We start from the raw sequence: 16,950 nt of genomic DNA on the forward strand, positions 1-16,950 counted from the left end.
TACAACACGAGGACTTCCTAGGAGATCAACCATCCTAGTAGTACTCTCACCCAAACACGCTTAACTGCGGAGTTCTTATGGGATTCAGTGAACTAGTGCTGTTATGATTGCTCCCATTCTAGTTTGCGCCGCAAAGACATGTACCCTTTCTTTTTCCCTCCCCCCTCCCATCATTTGTTTTGCTGTGCGCGCACCTCACCTCTTCTTCTAGTTCTAATATCAAGTGAAATACCCCGCACCTCGACTCATGCCCATATGAACGGATCGCTCGCTGCACCTCATTTTTTGTTGTTTTACTATCTAAGATACTCTTAATGACAGTCTTATCACATGATAGGCTTTAATTAAATGGGAAAAAAATATTATTAAAATGCTCCAGCACCATGACTCACGTTTGCGAATGAACTGCCAGACCATCACTCCAATCCCGCATAATGTTTAACGCCCCATCTGCAAAAAGATTGGTAAAACACAAGGACTTCCCAGCAGGTCACCAATCCCAGCACTACTCTTGCTCGAGCACACTTAACTGCGGAGTTCTGATGGGATTTGGTGAACTAGTGCTGGTATGATCGCACCCGTTCTAGTTCCCGCTCCCCTCCCGTCATTTGATTCGTTGTGCGCCACCTCATCTCTGCATCTAATTCTAATATCAAACGAAATATCCCAGCACCTCGACTCTTGCCCATATGAACGGATCGTGCTGTACCTCGTTTTTCATTGTTCTACTATGTAAGATGCTCACAAGGACACTCTTATCACGTGATGGGCTTTAATTGAATGCATAAAAAATATTAAGTAAAATGCTCAGGCACCATGACTCATGTTTGCGAATGAACCGGCAGACCGTCGCTCTGGTCCTGAAAAACATTTAATGCCCCCTCTGCAAAAAGAAGGGTGTAACACGGGGACCTCCCAAGAGGTCACCCATCCTAGTACTACTCTCATCCAAGCACGCTTAACCGCGGAGTGCTGATTGGATATGGTGAATTAGTGCTGGTATGATCGCACCCATTCAATTCCGTGCCACAAATACATATACCCCTTTTACTTCCCTCCCCCCTCCCGTCATTTGTTTCAATTTGTGCACACACCTCACCTCTGCTTGTAGTTCTAATATCGAGCAAAATACCCCGGCGCCTCAATTCATGCCCATATAAACAAATCGACCACCGCATCTCTGTTTTCATTGTTTTACTAAGTAAGATACTTGTAATAACACTCTTATCACGTGATGAGCTTTAATTGAATGCACGAAAAATATTAAGAAAAATGCCCCTGCACCATGACTCACGTTTGTAAATAAACTAGCGGACCGTCGCTCTGGTCCTGTGCAACGTTTACCGTCTTGTCTGCAAAAAAAAGGGTGCAACACGATAATTTCCCAAGAGGTCATCCATCCTAGTACTATTCTCACCCAAAAACACTTAACTGTGGAGTTTTGGTGGGATCCAGTGAATTAGTGCTAGTATGATCGCACCCATTCCATTTTGCGCTACAAATACATATACCCCTTCTCCTTCCCTCCCCTTCCAGTTATTTTTTTTATTGTGCGTTCACTCCGCATTTCTTCTTCTAATTCTAATATCAAGCGAAATGCCGTGGCGGCTTGACTCACGCTCAGATTAACAATCCACCCGCCGTACCTCGTTTTTCATTGTTTTACTATGTAAGATGGTCATAATGAGACTCTTATAACGTGGTGGACTATAAATGAATGCACAAAAATTATTTAAGTAAAATTTCCTAACGCCGTGACTCACGTTTGCAAATGAATCGACAGACCATGGTTCCTTTCACGCGTAACATTTATCGTCTCGTGTGCAAAGAAACAGGTGCAACACGAGGACTTTCCAAGAAGTCAACCATCTTAGAACTACTCTCACCAAAGGACACTTAACTGTAGAGTTCTTACAAGATTCAGAGCAATAGTGCTTGTCTGATAGCACCCGTCCCATTCTATACTACAAATGCATGTGGCCCTTCTCCTTCCCTCCACCCTCTCGTAATTTGTTTTATTGTACGCGCACATCTCACCTCTGCTTCTAGTTCTAATATCAAGAAAATGCCCCGACGCCTCAACTAATTCCCATATAAACGGATCTCCTACGACACATCTGTTTTCGTTGTTCTACTATGTAAGATACTCGTAATAACACTCTTATCACGTGATGGACTTTAATTGAATGCACGATAAATATTAGGCAAAATGCCCCGGCGCCGTGACTCACGTTTGCGAATGAACTGGTGGACTGTCGTTCTGGTCCCGCGTAATGTTTAATGCCCCATCTGCAAAAAGAATGGTGCAACATGAGAACTTGCTAGAAGGTCACCCATCCTAGTACTACTTTCGCTCAAGCACGTTTAACTACAGAGTTCTGATGGGATACGATTAATTAGTGCTGGTATGATCGCACCCGTTTCATTTCCCACATCAAATACATGTACCTCTTATCCTTCCCTCCTCCCTCCCATCATTTTTTTCATCGTGCACGCACCCCGCACCTCTTCTTCTAATTCTAGGTTCAAGTGAAATACCTCGATAGCTCGACTCACTCCAAGATGAAATGACCGCCCGCCGCACCTCGTTTTTCATTGTTCTACTATGTAAAATTCTCATAACGAGACTCTTATAATATAGTGGACTATAAATGAATGCACGAAAAAGTATTAAGAAAAATGCCCTAATATCACGACTCACGTTTGCAAACGAACCGACAGACCGTGATTCCTTTCGCGCGTAACGTTTATTTCCTCGTGTGCAATGAAATATGTTCAACACGAGGACTTTCCAAGAGGTCAACCATCTAAGAACTACTCTCACCAAAGGACAATTAACTACAAAGTTCTTACGGGATTTAGTGCAATAGTGCTGGTGTGATAGCACCCGTCCCATTCTACACTACAAATACATGTGCCCCTTCTCCTTCCCCCCCCCCCATCATTTGTTTTGCTGTACGTGCACACCTCACCTCTGCTTGTAGTTCTAATATCAAAGGAAATGCCCCGACGCCTCGACTCAAGCCCATATAAATGGATTTCCCGCCGTAACTCTATTTTCGTTGTTCTACTATGTAAGAAACTCGTAATAACACTCTTATCACGTGATGGGCTTTAATTGAATGCACAAAAAATATTAAGCAAAATGCCCCGGCGCTGTGAGTAACATTTGTAAATGAACCGATGGACTGTCGGTCTTGTCTCGCGTAACATTAATGCCCCGTCTGCAAAAGAAGGGGTACAACAAAAGGACTTCCCAGGAGGTCACCCATCCTAATACTACTCTCACTAGAGAACGCTTAACTGTGGAGTTCTGATGGGATTAGGTGAATTAGTGTTGGTGTGATCGCAGCCGTTCCAATTCACGTCGCAAATACATATATCGCTTCTCTTCTCCTCCCCTCCCTCCTCCTGTCTTTTGTTTTGCTGTACGCACACACCTCACCTCTTCTTTTACTTCTAATATGAAACGAATTATTTTGGCACCTCGACTCATGCCCATATGAACAGATCGCCTACCGCAACTCTGTTTTTGTTGTTCTACTATGTAAGATACTCGTAATAACACTCTTATCACGTGATGGGCTTTTGTTGAATGTACGAAAAATATTAAGCAAAATGCCCTGGCGTCGTGACTCATGTTTGGAAATGAACCGGCAGACTGTCGCTCTGGTCTCGCATAATGTTTAATGCCTCGTCTGTAAAAAGAATTGTGCAACACAAGGACTTCCCAGCAGGTCACCAATCCTAGTACTACTCTCGCCTAAGCACACTTAACTACGAAGTTCTTATAAGATACAGAGAACTAGTGCTAGTATGATAGCACCCTTTCTTGTTTGCGCCACAAATATATATATCGCTTCTCCTTCCCTCTCCCTTCCTGACAGTTGTTTCACTGTACGCGAACCTCACCTCTACTTCTAGTTCTAATATCAAGCGAAATATTCCAGCACCTCGACTTATGCCCATATGAATGGATCGCCCATTGCACCTTGTTTTTCATTGTTCTACTCTTTAAGATGCTCGCAATGACACTCTCATCACGTCATGGGCTTTAATTGAATGCGCAAAAAATATTAAGCAAAATACCCCAACACCATGGCTCACGTTTGTGAATGAACCAGCGGACTGTCACTCTGATCCCGTGTAACGTTTAACGCCCCCTCTACAAAAAGAATGGTGCAACACGAGAACTTCCCAAGAGGTAACCCATCCTAGTACTACTCTCGCCCAAGAACGCATAACTGCGGAGTTATGATGGGATCTGGTGAACTAGTGCTGGTATAATCACACCCTTTCTATTTTGCAGTGCAAATACATATGCCCCTTCTCCTTTGCTCTCCCTTCCTGTCATTTGTTTCGTTGTACGGGCACCTCACCTCTGCTTCGAGTACTAAACTTGCCCAAGCACGCTTAACTGCGGAGCTTTGATGGGATCCGGTGAACTAGTGCTTGTATGATCGCACCCATTCTAGTTTGCGCCGCAAATACATGTACTCTTTCTCCTTTCCTCTCCCCTCCCATTATTTGTTTCGTTGTGCGTGCACCTCATCTCTGCTTCTAGTTATAATATCAAACGAAATGCCCCAGCGCCTCGACATATGCCCATATGAATGGATTGCCCATCGCAACTCATTTTTTGTTGTTCTCTTATTTAAGATACTCGCAATGACACTCTTATCACTTTATGGGCTTTAATTGAATGCTCAAAAAATATTAAGCAAAATGCCTCGGCACCGTGACTCACGTTTGTGAATGAACCAGCAGACTATCACTCCGGTCCCACATAATATTTAACACCTTGTCTATAAAAAGAAGGGTGCAACACGAGAACTTCCTAAGAGGTCACCCATCCTAGACTACTCTCGCCCAAGCACGTTTAACTCCGAAGTTCTGATGGGATCCGATGAACTAGTGTTGGTATGATTAGATTTGTTTTAGTATGCGCCACAAATACCTATACCCTTTCTCCTTCACTCTCCCCTCCTGCCATTTGTTTCTTTGTGCACGTACCTCACCTCTGCTTCTAGTTATAATATCAAGCGAAATTCCCCCTGCCTCGACTCATGCCCATATGAACAGATCACCCACCGCACCTTATTTTTCATTATTCTACTATTTAAGCTGCTCGCAATGACACTTTCATCACATGATTGACTTTAGATGAATGAGCAAAAAATATTAAGCAAATTGCACCAGCGCCATCACTCACGTTTGCGAATGAACCGGCAAACCATCACTATGGTCCCACGTAATGTTTAACGACCTGTCTGTAAAAGAAAGGGTGCAACACGAGGACTTTCCTGGAGGTCACCCATCCTTGTACTAATCTCGTCCAAGCACGCTTAACTACGAAGTTCTGATTAGATCCAGTGAACTAGTGCTGGTATGATCGCACCTTTTCTAGTTTGCACCGCAAATAGATATACCCCTTCCCCTTCACTCTCCCCTCCCATCATTTGTTTCTCTGAGCACGCACCTCACCTCGTCTTCTAGTTCTAATAGTAAGAGAAATGTCACAGCGCCTCGACTCATGCCCATATGTACAGAACGCCCGCCGCACCAAATTTTTTATCGTTATACTATGTAATATGCTCGTAATGACATTCTGATCACGTGATGGACTTTAATTGAATGCACAAAAAATATTAAGCAAAATGTCCCAGCGTCGTTACTCACATTTGCGATTGAACTGGTGGACCGTCGCTCTAGTCTCGCATAACTTTTAATGCCCCGTCTACAAAATAAAGGGTGCAACATGAAGACTTCCTTGGAGGTCACCCATCCTTGTACTAAACTTGCCCAAGCACGCTTAACTATGGAGTTCTGAAGGGATATGATGAACTAGTGCTAGTATGATCCCACCCATTTTAGTTTTCGATGCAAATACATATACTCCTTCTCCTTCAATCTCCCCTCCTGTCATTTGTTTCTTTGAGCGTGCACCTCACCTCTGCTTCTAGTTCTAATATTAAGAGAAATGCCCTAGCACATCGACTCATGCCCATATGAACGGATTACCTGCCGCACTTCATTTTTCGTTGTTTTACTATTTAAGATGCTCGCAATGACATTCTGATCACATGGTGGGCTTTAATTGAATGCGCAAAAAATATTATGCAAAATGCCTCGGTGCCGTGACTCACGTAACCAATGGACTGTTGTTCCAGTCTCGCGTAATGTTTAACGTCCCGTCTACAAAATAAAGGGTGCAACATGAAGACTTTCTAGGAGTTCACCCATTCTAGTACTACACTCGCCCAAGCACGCTTAACTGCGGAATTCTGATAGGATCCGGTGAACTAGTGCTGGTATGATCGCACCCGTTCTGATTTGCGCCGCAAATACATATACCCATTCTCCTTCACTCTCTCGTCCCGTCATTTTTTTCTCTGAGCGCGCATCTCACCTCTATTTCTAGTTCTAATATCAACCAAAATGCTCTAGCGCCTCGACTCATGCCCATATGAATGGATCGCCAGCTACGCCTCGTTTTTCATTATTTTACTATTTAAAATTCTCGCAGTGACACTCTCATCACGTGATGGACTTTAATTGAATGCGCAAAATATATTAAGCAAAATGTCCCGGTGCCGTGACTCACGTTTGTGAATGAACAGGTGGATCGTCACTCCGGTCCCGCGTAACGTTTAACGCTCTGTCTGCAAAAAGAAGGGTGCAAGACGAGAACTTCCCAGGAGCTCACCCATCTTAGTACTACTCTCCCCCAAGCATGCTTAGCTGCGGAGTTCTAATGGGATTCGATGAAGTAGTGCTAGTTTGATCACACCCTTTTCTGTTTGCGGTGCAAATAAATATTCGCGTTCTCCTTCCCATTCCCCTCCTGTCATTTGTTTCGCTGTGCGCGCACCTCACCTCTACTTCTAGCTCTATTCTCGCGTAACGTTTAACGCCCCATCTGCAAAAAGAAGGGTGCAACACGAGAACTTCCCAAGAGATCACCTATCCTAGTACTATTCTCTCCAAAGCACGCTTAATTGTGGAGTTCTAATGGGATCCGGTGAACTATTGCTTGTATGATTGCACCCGTTCTGTTTTGCGCTACAAATACGTATACCCCTTCTCCTTCACTCTCCCCTCCCGTTGTTTGTTTCTTTGTGCGCGCACCTAACCTCTACTTCTAGTTCTAATATCAAGCGAAATATCGCAGTGACTCAACTCATGCCCATATGAACGAATCGCCTGCCGCACCTTATTTTTCGTTGTTATACTATTTAAGCTACTTGCAATGACACTCTCATCACATGATTAGCTTTCGTTGAATGCACGAAAAATATTAAGCAAAATGCCAGCACAATGACTCACGTTTGTAAATGAACTAGCAGACTGTCACACTGGTCCTACGTAACGTTTAACACTCCGTCTACAAAAATAAGGGTGCAACATGAGGACTTCCGAGGAACAACCCATCCTAGTTCTACTCTTGCCCAAACACGCTTAACTGCGCAGTTCTGATGGGATCTGGTGAACTAGTGCTGTTATGATTGCACCAATTCTTGTTTGCGCCGTAAATACATATACCCCTTCTCCTTCCCTCTCCCCTCACCTCTGCTTCTAGTTCTAATATCAAACGAAATGCCCCGGCGCCTTGACTCATGTTTGCGAATGAACCGGAGAACCATCGCTCTAGTCTTGTGTAAGGTTTAACGTCCCGTTCGAAGAAAGAAGGGTGCAACATGAGGCCTTCCCAGAAGGTCAACCATCCTAGTACTACTCTCGCCCAAGCACGCATAACTGCGGAGTTCTAAGTGGATCCAGCAAATTATTGCTGGTATTATCGCACATTTTCTACTTTACACTGTAAATAGATATACCCCTTCCCCTTCACTCTCCCCTCCCGTCATTTGTTTCTTTGTGCGCGCACCTCACCTCTGTGTCTAGTTCTAATATCAAACGAAATGCCCAGCGCCTCGACTCATGCCCATATGAATGGATCGCTCACCGCTCCTCGTTTTTCGTTGTTCTATTATTTAAGATGCTCACAATGACACTCTGATCACGTGATGGACTTTAATTGAATGTGCAAAAAATATTATGTAAAATGCCCTGGCGCCGTGACTCACGTTTATGATTGAACAAGTGGATTGTCGCTCTGGTCCCACATAATGTTTAACGCTCCATTTGCAAAATGAAGGGTGCAACACGAAGACTTCCTAAGAGGTCACCCATCCTAGTATTACACTCACCCAAGCACGCTTAACTGCAGAGTTCTGATGGGATCCGATGAACTAGTGCTAGTATGATTGCACCCGTTCTGGTTTGTGCCGCAAATACATATACCCCTTCTCCTTCACTCTCCCATCCCATCATTTTTTTCTCTGAGCGTGCACCTCACCTCTGCTTCTAGTCTAATATCAACTTAAATGCCACAGTACCTCAACTCATGCCCATATGAACAGATCGCCCGTTGCAACTCATTTTTCGTTGTTCTACTATTTAAGATTCTCGCAGTGACACTATCATCACGTGATGGACTTTAATTAAATGTGCAAAAAATATTAAGAAAAATGCCTAGTACTGTGACTCACATTTGTGAATGAACCAGCGGACCGTCGCTCTGGTCCCACGTAATGTTTAACACTCCGTCTACAAAAAGAAGGTTTTAAGACGAGAACTTCCCAAGAGGTCACCCATCCTGGTACTAGTCTCACCCGAGCATGCTTAGCTGCGGAGTTTTAATGGGATCCGGTGAAGTAGTGCTGGAATGATTGCACCCTTTTCTGTTTGTGCCACAAACGAATATTTGCATTCCCCTTCCCATTCCCCTCTCGTCATTTGTTTCGCTATGCGCGCACCTCACCTCTGCTTCTAATTCTAATATCAAGAGAAATGCCTCGGTGCCTTGACTCATGCCCATATGAATGGATCGCCCACCACACCTCATTTTTCATTCTTCTTCTTTTTAAGATGCTCACAATGACACTCTTATCACGAGATGGACTTTAATTGAATGCACAAAAAATATTAAGCAAAATGCCTCAGCACCGTGACTCACGTTTGCGAATGAACCGGCGAACTGTCACTCAAATCCCGCATAACGTTTAACGCCTCGTCTGCAAAAAGAAGGGTGCAACACGAAGACTTCCCAAGAGATCACCCATCCTCGTACTACTCTCGCCCAAGCACACTTGACTACGGAGTTCTGATGGGATCTGGTGAACTAGTGCTCGTATGATCACATTCATTCTAATTTGCGCCACAAATACATATACCCCTTCTACTTTTCTCTCCCTTCTTGTCATTTTTTTCTCTTTGTGCGTACCTCGCCTCTGTTTCTAGTTCTAATATCAAGCGAAATGCCCCGGCGGCTCGACTCATGCCCATATGAACGTAACACTCACCGTACATTTGTTTTCATTGTTCTATTATGTAAGATACTCATAATAACACTCTTATCACGTGATGGAATTTAATTGAATGCACAAAAAATATTACGCAAAATCCCCTAGTGTTGTGACTGACGTTTGTGAATGAACCAATGAACCGTCGATCCGGCCTCGTGTAATGTTTAACGCCTCGTTTGTAAAAAGATGGGTGCAACACGAGAACTTCCCAGGAAGTCACCCATCTTAGAACTACTCTCGCCCAAGCACGCTTAATTGCAGAGTTCTGATGAGATATAGTGAATTAGTGCTGGTATTATCGCACCTGTTCTAGTTTGTGCCGGAAATACATATACCTCTTCTCCTTCCCTCCCCCCTCCCATCATTTGTTTCGTTGTGCGCGCACACCTCACCTCTGCTTCTAGTTCTAATATCAAGCGAAATGCTCCATCGCCTCGACTCATGCCCATATGAACAGATCGCCCGTTGCACCTCTCTTTTCGTTGTTCTATAATGTAAGAGACTCATAATAACACTCTTATCACGTGATGGGCTTTAATTGACAGCGCGAAAAATGTTAAGCAAAATGCCCTAGCGTTGTGACTCACATTTGTGAATGAACCGGTGGACCGTTGCTCTGGTCCAGCGTAACATTTAACATCCCGTCTGTAAAAGGATGGGTGCAACACGAGAACTTTCCAGAAAGTCATCCATCTTAGTTCTACTCTCGCCCAAGCACGCTTAACTGCAGAGTTCTAATGGGATTCGATGAATTAGTGCTAGTATGATCACACCCATTCTAATTCGCGCTACAAATACATATATCCCTTCTCTTTCCTTCCCCCCTCCCGTCATTTGTTTCGGTTTGCATGCGCACCTCACCTTTACTTGTAGTTCTAATATCGAGTGAAATACCCCAACGCCTCGACTCGTGCCCATATGAACAAATCACCCACCGCACCTCTGTTTTCATTGTTTTACTATGCAAGATACTCGTAATAACACTCTTATCACGTGATGAGCTTTAATTGAATGCACGAAAAATATTAAGAAAAATGCCCCGGCACCGTGAGTCACGTTTGTAAATAAACCGGCGGACCGTCGCTACAGTCCCGCGTAACATTTAGCGTCTTATCTGCAAAAAGAAGGGTGCAACACGATAATTTCCTAGGAGATCATTTATCCTAGTACTATTCTCGCCCAAAATTGCTTAACTGCGGAGTTTTGGTAGGATCCAGTGAATTAGTGCTGATATGATCGCACTCATTCCACTTCGCGCTGCAAATACATATACACCTTCTCCTTCCCTCCCCCTTCCTGTCATTTTTTTCGCTGTGCGTGCACCCCGCACCTCTTCTTCTACTTCTAATATCAAGCGAAATGCCCCTGCAGCTCAACTCATGCTCAGATGAACGGTCCGCCCACCGTACCTTGTTTTTTGTTGTTCTATTATATAAGATACTCATAATGAGACTCTTATAACGTGGTGGATTATAAATGAATACATAAAAAATATTAAGCAAAATGCCTTGACGCTGCGACTCATGTTTGCGAATGAACCGACAGACCATGGTTTCGGCCGTGCATAACGTTTATTACCTCGTGTGCAAAAAAATAGGTGCAACACGACGACTTTCCAAGAGGTTAACCATCTTAGTACTATTCTCACCAAAGGACACTTAACTGTAGAGTCCTTATGGGATTCGGTACATTAGAGCTGGTCTGATTGCACCCGTCCAATTCCGCGCTACAAATGCATGTGCTCCTTCTCCTTCCCTCCCCCCTTCCGTCATTTATTTCGCTATACGCGTAGACCTCACCTCTACTTCTTGTTCTAATATCAAGCGAAATGCCCCAGCACCTAGACTCATGCCCGTATGAACGGATTGCTCGCCACACCTATGTTTTTGTTATTCTACTATATAAGATACTCGTAATAACACTCTTATCACTTGACGGTTTTAATTGAATGCACGAAAAATATTAAGCGAAATGCCCTGGCGCTGTTACTCACATTTAAGAATGAACCGACAGACTGTCACTCTGGTCCCGCGTAATGTTTAATGCCCCGTCTGCAAAAAGAAGGGTGCAACAGGAGGACTTCTAAGGAGGTCACCCATCCTAGTACTGCTCTCGCCCAAGCATGCTTAACTGCGGAGTTCTGATGGGATCCAGTGAATTAGTGCTGGTATGATCACACCCGTTCCAATTTGCGCTGCAAATACATATATCCATTCTCCTTCCCTCCCCCCTCCTGTCATTTGTTTCGCTGTGCGCGCACACCTCACTCCTACTTCTAGTTCTAATATCAAGCAAACTACCGTAGCGTCTCGACTCACGCCCATATGAATAGATCGCCCACCGAACCTCTGTTTTCGTTGTTCTACTATATAAGATAGTCATAATAACACTCTTATCATGTGAAGGACTTTAGTTAAATGCAGAAAAAATATTAAGCAAAATGCCCCAGCGCCGTGACTCACATTTGCGAATTAACCTGCGGACTGTTGCTCCGATCCCGCGTATCGTTTAATGCCCCGTCTGCAAAAAGAAGGGTGCAACACGAGGACTTCCAAAGAGGTCACCCATCCTAGTACTAGTCTTGCCCAAAAATGCTTAATTGTAGAGTTCTGATGGGATCCGGTGAATTAGTACAAGTATGATCGCATCTATTCCATTTCGCACTGCAAATACATATACACCTTCTGCTTCCCTCCCCCTTCCCACTATTTATTTTGTTGTGCGTGAACCCACACCTCTGCTTCTAATTCTAATATAAAGTGAAATGCCCCGGTGGCTTGACTCTCACCCAGATGAAACGAGTGCCTGCCGCACCTTATTTTTCGTTGTTTTACAATGTAAGATGCTCATAATGAGACTCTTATAACATGGTGGAGTATAAATGAATGCACAAAAAATATTAAGCAAAATACCTTGATGCTGCGACTCACGTTTGCGAATGAACCGACGGAACAAGATTCCGGTCAGGCGTAACGTTTATTACCTCGTGTGTAAAAAAAAAAGGTGCAACAACAGGACTTTCTAACAGGTCAACCATCTTAGTATTACTCTCACTAAAGGACACTTAACTGCAGAGTTCTTATGGGATTCGGTGCATTCGTGCTACTCTGATCGCACCCGTCACATTCCGCACTACAAATGCATGTGCTCATTTTGCTTCCCTCCCACTTCCCATCATTTGTTTCGTTGTATGCACACACCTCACCTCTGCTTCTAGTTCTAATATCAAGCGAAATGCCCTAGCGCCTCGACTCATTCCCATATGAACGAATCCCCTGCCACACCTCTATTTTTGCTGTTCTACTATGTAAGATACTCATAATAACACTCCTATCACATGATGGGCTTTAATTGAATGCACAAAAAATATAAAGCAAAATACCGCAGCGCCGTGACTCACGTTTGTGAATGAACCGGTGGACCATCACTCTGGTCCTGCGTAACGTTTAACGCTCCGTCTGTAAAAAGAAGGGTACAACACTAGGACTTCCAAAGAGGTCACCCATCCTAGTACTACTTTCGCACAAAATACTTAGCTGCGAAGTTTTAATGAGATTGGTGAATTAGTGCTTATATGATCGCATTAGTTCCATTTCGCACTGCAAATAAATATACCCCTTCTCCTTCCCTCCTCCCTCTCGTCATTTATTTCACTGTGCGCGCACACCTCACCTCTTCTTCTAGTTCTAGCATCAAACGAAATGTCCCAATGCCTCGACTCATACCCATATGAACGGATCACTCGCTGTACCTCTGTTTTCGTTGTTCTACTTTGTACGATACTCGTAATAACACTCTTATCACGTGATGGGCTTTAATTGAATCCACAAAAAATATAAAGCAAAATGCCTCGATGCCTTGAATCATGTTTGCGAATGAACCAGCAAACCGTCTCTCTGATCTCGCATAATGTTTAACACCATGTCTGCAAAAAGAAGGGTGCAATACAAGGACTTCATAAGAGATCACCTATCCTAGTACTACTCTCACCTGAAAATACTTAACTGCAGAGTTCTGATGGGATCCGGTGAATTAGTGTTGGTATGATCGTACCCGTTCTATTACGCACTGTAAATACATGTACCCCTTCTCCTTCCCTCCCCCCTCCCAACATTTTTTGATTGTGTGCGCACCCCCGCACCTCTTCTTCTAATTCTAATTTCAAGCAAAATACCCCAGCAACTCGAGTCACAGCCAGATGAAATGACCGCCCACCGGACCTTATTTTTTGTTGTTCTACTATGTAAGATGCTCGTAATGAGACTCTTATAATGTGGTGGACTATAAATGAATGCACGAAAAATATTAAGCAAAATGCCCTAACATTATGACTCATGATTGCGAATTAACTGACGGACTGTGGTTCTTTTCGCGTGTAACGTTTATTACCTCGTGTGCAAAGAAATAGGTGCGACACGAGAACTCTCCAAGAGGTCAACAATCTTAGAACTACTCTCACCAAAGGACACTTAACAACAGAGTTCTTACGGGATTCAGAGCAATGGTGCTGGTCTGATAGCACCCATCCCATTCTACACTACAAATGCATGTGCCCCTTCTCCTTCTGTCCCCCCTCCCGTCATTTGTTTTGCTGTACGTGCACACCTCACCTCTGCTTCTAGTTCTAATATCAAGAAAAATGCCGCGACGCCTCGACTCATGCCCATATAAACGGATTGCCCACCGCACCTTTATTTTTGTTGTTCTACTATGTAAAATACTCGTAATAACACTCTTATCACATGATGGAATTTAATAGAATGCACGAAAAATATTAAGCAAAATGTCCCAGCACCGTGACTCACATTTGCGAATGAACCGGCAAATCATTGCTCCGATCCTGCGTAACATTTAATGCACCGTCTATAAAAAGAATAGTGCAACATGAGGACTTCCTAGGAGGTCACCCATCCTAGTACTACTCTCACCTAAAAATGCTTAATTGCAGAGTTCTGATGGGATCTGGTGAATTAATGCTGGTATGATCGCACTCGTTCCATTTCATGCTGCAAATAGATATACCCCTTCTCTTTCCCTTCCTCTTCCTGTCATTTATTTCATTGTGCGTGCATCTCACCTCTGCTTCTAATTCTAATATTAAGCGAAATTCTCCAGCGGCTCGACTTGTGCCCAGATGAATAGACCGTCCACCACACCTCATTTGTTTTATTTTAATATCTAAGCTACTCCTAATGACACTCTTATCACGTGGTAGATTATAAATGAATGCACGAAAACTATTAAGCAAAATGCCATAACGCTAAGACTCACGCTGGCGAATGACCCTACGGACCGTCACTCTAGTCATGCTTAATGTTTAACGCCCCGTCTGCAAAAAGAAGGGTGCAGCATGAGAACTTCCAAGGAGGTCACCTATCCTAGTACTACTCTCGCCCAAGCATGCTTAACTGCGGAGTTCTGATGGGATCTGGTGAACTAGTGCTGGTATGATCTCAACCGATCTAATTTACGCCGCAAAGACATATACCCCTTCTCCTTCCCTCTCCTCTCCTGTTATTTGTTTCGCTGTGCGCGTACCTCACCTCTTATTCTAGTTCTAATATCAAGTGAAATGCCCCAACACCTCGACTCATGCCCATATGAATGGATTGCCTGCCGCACATCATTTTTCATTGGTCTATTATGCAAGGTGCTCTGACTGACACTCTTATCACGTGATGGGCTTTAATTGAATGTGAAAAAAATATTAAGTAAAATGTCCCAGCGCCGTGACTCATGTTTCTAAATGAATGGGTAGACCGTCTCTCCGGTCCCGTGTAACATTTAACGCCCTGTCTGCAAAAAGAATTGTGCAACACGAGGACTTCCCAAGAGGTCGCCCATCCTAGTGCTACTCTCGCCAAAGCCTGCTTAATTGCGGAGGTCTGATGGGATCCAGTGAACTAGTGCTGGTATGATCGTACCCGTTCTGTTTTATGCTGCAAATGCATACACCCTTTCTCCTTCACTCTCCCCTCACGTCATTTGTTTCTTTGTGCGCGCACCTAACCTCTGCTTCTAGTTCTAATATCAAGTGAAATTCCGCGACGCCTCGACTCATGCCCCTATGAACGGATCGCCCACCCCACCTCATTTTTCATTTTTTTACTATTTAAGCTGCTTGCAATGACACTCTCATTACGTGATTGGCTTTAGTTGAATGCTCAAAAAATATTAAGAAAAATGCTCAGGCACCATGACTTATATTTGCAAATGAACCAACAGACCGTCACTCCGGTCTCGTGTAACATTTAACGCTCTGTCTGCAAAAACAAGGGTACAACACGAGGACTTCCGAAGAACCACCCATCCTAGTTCTACTCTTGCCCAAACACGCTTAACTGCGGAGTTCTGATGGGATCCGGTGAACTACTGCTTGTATGATCGCACTAATTCTGGTTTGCGCCGCAAATACATATACCTCTTCTAGTTTCCTCTCCCCTCACCTCTACTTATAGTTCTAATATCAAGCGAAATGCCCCGGTGCCTCAACACATGCCCATATCAACGGAACACCCGCTGCACCTTGTTTTTCATTTTTTTACTATGTAAGATGCTCACAATGACACTCTCATCACGTGATGTACTTTAATTGAATGCGTAAAAAATATTAAGCAAAATTCCATGGCGCTTTGACTCACGTTTGCGAATGAACCGGGGGACTGTCGCTCTGGTCCTGTGTAATGTTTAATGCTCCATTCGTAAAAAGAATGGTGCAAAACAAGGACTTCCTAGGAGGTCAACCGTCCTAGTACTACTCTTGCCCAAGCACGCATAAGTGCGGAGTTCTGAATGGATCCGGTGAATTATTGCTGGTATGATTGCAACCTTTCTTATTTGCCCCCCAAATACATATACCCCTTCTCCTTCCCTCTTCCTTCCCGTCATTTGTTTCGTTGTGCGCGCACCTCACCTCTACTTTTAGTTCTAATATCAACCGAAATGCCTCGATGCCCCGACTCATGCCAATACGAACGGATCACCCACCGCACCTCATTTTTTATTATTCTATTTTTTAAGATGCTCCAATGATACTCTTATCATGTGATGGGCTTTAATTGAATGCTGAAAAAATATTAAGCAAAATGCCCTGGTGCCGTGACTCATGTTTGCAAATGAACCGGCGGACCGTCACTCTGGTCCCGTGTAACGTTTAACTCCTCATCTGCTAAAAGAAGGGTGCAACATGAGGACTTCCCAAGAGGTCCCCAGTCCTAGTACAACTCTCCCCTAAGCACCTTAAAATGCAGAGTTCTGACGGGATCCAGTGAACTACTGCTGGTATGATTGCAACCGTTCTTGTTTATGCTGCAAATACATATACTCCTTCTCCTTCACTCTCCTCTCCCGTCATTTATTACACTGTGCCTGCCCCTAACCTCTTCTTCTAGTTCTAATATCAAGTGAAATGCTCCGGCACCTCGACTCATGCCCATATGAACGGATCGTCCGTTGTATCTCATTTTTCATTGTTCTGCTATTTAAGATGCTCGCAATGACACTCTTATCACGTGATGGGCTTTAATTGAATGCTGAAAAAATATTAAGCAAAATGTCCTGGTGCCGTGACTCACATTTGCAAATG

General features: G+C 43.9%; 13 pseudogenes; all 13 read right to left on the reverse strand.

Annotated features, from left to right (window-relative positions):
• Positions 1-894: 894 nt before the first annotated feature.
• LOC148267761 (5S ribosomal RNA) lies at positions 895-1,013 on the reverse strand (annotated as a pseudogene).
• Positions 1,014-1,363: 350 nt separating this feature from the next.
• Positions 1,364-1,482, reverse strand: LOC148267762 (5S ribosomal RNA; annotated as a pseudogene).
• A 2,694-nt stretch (positions 1,483-4,176) lies between these two features.
• Positions 4,177-4,295, reverse strand: LOC148267763 (5S ribosomal RNA; annotated as a pseudogene).
• Positions 4,296-5,281: 986 nt separating this feature from the next.
• On the reverse strand, positions 5,282-5,400 carry LOC148267764 (5S ribosomal RNA; annotated as a pseudogene).
• An 806-nt stretch (positions 5,401-6,206) lies between these two features.
• LOC148267765 (5S ribosomal RNA) lies at positions 6,207-6,325 on the reverse strand (annotated as a pseudogene).
• Positions 6,326-6,930: 605 nt separating this feature from the next.
• LOC148267766 (5S ribosomal RNA) lies at positions 6,931-7,049 on the reverse strand (annotated as a pseudogene).
• A 1,104-nt stretch (positions 7,050-8,153) lies between these two features.
• On the reverse strand, positions 8,154-8,272 carry LOC148267767 (5S ribosomal RNA; annotated as a pseudogene).
• Positions 8,273-9,085: 813 nt separating this feature from the next.
• On the reverse strand, positions 9,086-9,204 carry LOC148267768 (5S ribosomal RNA; annotated as a pseudogene).
• Positions 9,205-9,552: 348 nt separating this feature from the next.
• Positions 9,553-9,671, reverse strand: LOC148267769 (5S ribosomal RNA; annotated as a pseudogene).
• A 350-nt stretch (positions 9,672-10,021) lies between these two features.
• Positions 10,022-10,140, reverse strand: LOC148267770 (5S ribosomal RNA; annotated as a pseudogene).
• A 1,287-nt stretch (positions 10,141-11,427) lies between these two features.
• On the reverse strand, positions 11,428-11,546 carry LOC148267771 (5S ribosomal RNA; annotated as a pseudogene).
• Positions 11,547-14,239: 2,693 nt separating this feature from the next.
• LOC148267772 (5S ribosomal RNA) lies at positions 14,240-14,358 on the reverse strand (annotated as a pseudogene).
• Positions 14,359-14,705: 347 nt separating this feature from the next.
• Positions 14,706-14,824, reverse strand: LOC148267773 (5S ribosomal RNA; annotated as a pseudogene).
• Between the last annotated feature and the right edge of the window lie 2,126 nt (positions 14,825-16,950).

Source organism: Carica papaya, chromosome 3 (genome assembly GCF_054855325.1).
Source record: "Carica papaya isolate Zhongbai chromosome 3, ASM5485532v1, whole genome shotgun sequence".
Taxonomy (NCBI): Eukaryota; Viridiplantae; Streptophyta; class Magnoliopsida; order Brassicales; family Caricaceae; genus Carica; species Carica papaya.